Here is a 4,819-nt window from a genome sequence, read left to right on the forward strand (position 1 = left end):
AGTATAACTTAATTGTAAATATGTCATATAAATCCACGATAAGTGGATTTATATCACAAATTAACACAAGTCTTAAGCATTAGTTGAAATGCGATTCATTCATTTATTAATTGTTTATTTTCTTTTCGTTTCATTTCTTTTCTCATTTAGTGGAATACACAAGAATATTTGCATTCAAAATCATAACTTACGTTTTAATGGAGGATCGATTAAAAGTTTATTATCGATTAATTTTCGATAAATTTTTCATTTTATTGAAATCTTAAGTGTTTCCAATTTGTCGTGCTTTGAATTTTTAACTTTATATTGCGAACATAAAAGCATTAAGTTTTGATTTCAATTAATGAAATAATTATCTTAAAAGATAGGATCTGTTTTCAGGAACAGTCATATCTTCAGTCACGTGCTTCGATAAATTATAATTTCATTCGTTTAAAAAAATTGTGCTTATTAATATTGTATTTCATTTTTTATTGTGATAGGCATATTCATTAAATTGATTTAATAATCAATTTAATCCATCTGATTGTAAAATTCAAAGTGAATTATGGCTATTAAAGCATTATATACTTGAAGTAATATTTTGACCCGTTAAAGATGTTTATTTTATTAATGCACATCAATAATTTGCGCTATTAATTAATTAAGATGTTTATTTTGTTAATGGATATCTGCAGAGAGAATTCTTTTTTGAACGTTAGTATAGTGTATTTGTTATTGACTACAAAATCAATTTTATAAATCTATATATCTATATATATATTTATCTATTTATAAAAATGGACGTGTTTGTTTCTATATTTCACTCTGCAACCAAAACTACACATCACACATGAATGGTGTTTGTGTGTGGTAATAACTCCAAGTTTCCAATAGTTTACTATGGTGGTTGTCTCTCGATAGCTATAAGGGTGTGGGAGATAGGGGGGTTGAAAGTGTTTGACTTCGAAAATGTGTAAACCTATGATAAAAATCAACGTCATAACTATATTATTCTGATAGATGCTAATAATCTTTATGGATTTTTGATGAGTTGTTATTTACCTGTAAATAATTTTAGATGATTATCCGAGGATAAGATAAATGCTTTAGACATTTGTAATATTCCTGACAGAAATAATATTGGCTATATTTTAGAGGTTGATTTAAATTATCCACCAAATGTTCATGATCGCCATAATGAGCTGCCATTAGCTCCTGATCACGCGAATATTCCATTTGATTTATTATCAAATTATCAAAAATCGGTATTAACTAAATTAAATTTAAAATATAATAATAATAAGAAGAAATTAATTCTGACTTTGTTTGATAAACAAAATTATGTAATTCATTATAGAAATTTAAAATTTTATTTAGAAGAGGGTTTAATATTAACTAAAATTCATCGAGTGCTTGCATTTAATCAAGAACCATGGCTTAGAGATTATGTATTGTTTAATAATAAAAAACGGCAGGAATCAACGAATGATTTCGATAAAAGTTTTTTCAAGTTAATGAACAACAGTTTTTTCGGTAAAACCTGTCAGAATGTGAGAAAGCGTTTAAATTTAAAAACAGCCATGACTGAAAATCAATGTCGAAAGTATTTATCTCACTCAGCTCTCGAAAATTTCCAAATTATTAATGATAATCTCACGATTTTTAAAATGAAAAAAATTAACTTATGTTTGGATAAACCGATTTATATAGGATTTTGTGTATTAGAATTAAGTAAATTGCATATGTATCAAATATTTTATAAAATATTTAAAAATAAATATGGTGAAAATGTGAATTTGTTATATACAGATACTGATTCACTAACACTTCAAATTTATACGAATAATTTATATAATGACTTTAAATCATTTCCAGATATTTTTGATTTCAGCAACTACCCTAACACACATGAATTATTTGATGTAACAAATAAAAATAAGCTTGGATATTTTAAAGACGAGACAGCGTCTAAACCTATAATAGAATTTTGTTCATTAAAACCGAAAATGTATTCGTATATTTTTGATAATCAAAATAAAAAAAACGGCTAAAATGATTAAAAAATCTGTCGTTAAAACTTTTAACCACAAGAAATATAAAGAAGTTCTTTTTAATACTAAACTATTGAGACATCAGCAGTATGGTATTAAAAGTAAAAACCATGTTGCAACAAAATATCTTTAGAATAAAATATCTCTCTCACTGTTTTATGACAAAAAATTTATTTCTGATAATGGTATAGATGTGATATCGTTCGGACATTATAATTTTTATATTTAAATTCTTCCAGATTCTCTGATATCATCTTCCCCCCAATACGGTTACATATTATTGTACAAGAGGAAACGAAATTCAAAAACTTGTTTAATACACAAACCCTGGAATCAAAAATACAATTGTAAATATTTTGTATTGACTAACCAGATAACGATGGTGTTATGTAATAATAATTTTATAAAATGTGGTTGTTCTAACTATAGTTGTACTTTTTAAAAATGTTTTAACTATATATATATATACATAAGATAGAACTCGATACAAGCATTCCCGTAAGTACACTAACTAAAAAATCTAAATTTTTGAGTTGTGGCCCTCTTGCTCTGAGCAGTCGATATATATATATATATATCTTAGTGTACTTATGGGTGTACTTATGGGAATGCTTGTATCGAGTTCTATCTTATGTATAAAGGTTATATTTCTAAATGGCTTATTATGGCTCTGGGACATACATATAACAGTTTTGCAATATGCTAATACACTCTGTTATTGAATTCAAGAGGGTTACATTCCGAATTGTAACAGTTTCAGCTTTCAATCAATTGCATTCTTGGTGAAAGAAAGTTGCATTTAAAGTTAATGAAGTAGTTTTGTTTTCAGATAATTGTGCTGGGCAGAACAAGAATAAATTCATTGCTTCATTACTTTTATACTGTGTAAATAATATAAAACATATTAACACTATTGCTCACAAATTTTTCATTCAAGGGCGCACACACAATGAGAATGATTCAATGCATTCCACCATTGAGCGTGAAAAACGAAGAGTTGTTAAAGGTGGGGCAATAACACTACATTCTCAATGGATACCAGTACTGAAATTAGCCAAAAAAAAAAGACAGCGTTTATAATGTGACTGAACTAGATACAGCAGATATCTTCAATTTGAAAGACTTATCACAACAAATGGGAAACAATTTCTCTAAAAATGAAAATAATAATTTAGTGAATTGGCCCAATACTAAGATCATGAAAAAAGATCCTTATACCATCTTCTACAAGCACTCATATGCACAAGAGGATTTTGAAAAGCTAAATATTCGACAAAGAATGAGGGGGAGATCTGCGAAAATCAAGCTATACACAGCTTATTCTTCACCACCAGAAATAGATGCTGGAAAGAAGAAAGATTTGCTGGACTTGTGTAAAAGTGGTGTCATTCCAAGCGTGCATGCATCATTTTATAACTCTCTGAAAGTTTTCAGTAATGTTGAAAAAGACTGATTTCTAATTTGCCTTATAAAACCATAGCACAATTAGTGATACTTTTTTAATGGCTGTGTTAAATTTTTATGAACTTTCTTACTTTTGTTTTTATTGTTTGTCATGTTTGAACAACATGGGTCTCATAAAACCAGAATGTAACATTATATTTTTCTGTATTGTTAAAATAAATACTGTAACTTTATGTAAAATGTATATTATTATGTAATGGCAAACGGCTGTTCTAAGTAAAAAAGTATGGCATACAGTTGTAACTGAGAAAACAATAATGACATTTTTAATGCTAAACTGTTGCAACTCAAAAAATATGTAATAATATAACATAGAAAATAAATTTAAATAATATTAATATTCCAACTTAATGTTATGACTATAATTTACATTCAAACAAAATTCCATTGATTTTAAACAATTCCCTGATTTATCAGCCGGAATTAAAAACTTTAAATGGCTCTCCTAAAAAATGTATATTTTTGAGTTGTAACTCTCTTGTTCTGAGCAGTCGATATATATGTAATAAAACTATATCCTAATATCGAGTTTTTTTTTTTTATAGAATTCAAACACATTACACCACTTGAATGGGAAAAGTTCTCGAGTTTACTGCTAGATGAAAATAATATCAGACCTTTTAAAAACTATATTAAATGGGAGATTATAAGCCAAAAAACGGATTTAAAATGAGACTTCATTTCTGAATTCGCAAATAATTTAAACTGGAAACTAATATGGAAAAATTATATATTTACTACTACGTTTATCGAAAAACATATTAAACACTCGAAATGGAGTGTAATTTCAGAACATCAATTATTAAATGAGGAATTCATGGATAAGTTTTTGAACTATCTTAATTGGGATAACAGCAAAATTTCAACTTTTCTCTGATAATTTTATTAAGAGATATGTTGATAAATTAAATATGAGAATAGTTTTAAAATATCAGCGATTAAAAACTGATACTCTGTGGGAATTACAAGATTTTCTCCACTGGGATTCGGTTTCTCGTTATCAAATACTGAACGAAGATTTTATTCACGATTTTAAATACCATCTTTTCTTGTGTTATAAAATTAAATATCAGAAACTAGATCATAAATATATCTGCTGAAAATTCTCAGTTTGTTAGTCTACGTACTTCAGGATATTAGTAACATTGTTGATGATAAAATGAAAAAATTAAATAAATTCGATGAAGAAGAAGAAGAAGAAAATTAAAATCTGTAACATATCGATTTTAAAGAAATAAAAAATAGTTAAAAGAGTCAATTGTTTTTAAATCTAGTGATTAATTGTATTATCTACAAATCAGAAATATATCGCGATATTTCTA

The 4,819-nt window shown here is 26.9% G+C and overlaps 1 pseudogene; it reads left to right on the top strand.

Moving 5' to 3' along the window:
• The first annotated feature begins 1,028 nt into the window (after positions 1-1,028).
• On the top strand, positions 1,029-2,015 carry LOC111615456 (annotated as a pseudogene).
• Positions 2,016-4,819: the final 2,804 nt, after the last annotated feature.

Source organism: Centruroides sculpturatus, unplaced genomic scaffold, assembly GCF_000671375.1.
Source record: "Centruroides sculpturatus isolate CEXI.00-Female unplaced genomic scaffold, Cexi_2.0 scaffold2419, whole genome shotgun sequence".
Taxonomy (NCBI): domain Eukaryota; kingdom Metazoa; phylum Arthropoda; class Arachnida; order Scorpiones; family Buthidae; genus Centruroides; species Centruroides sculpturatus.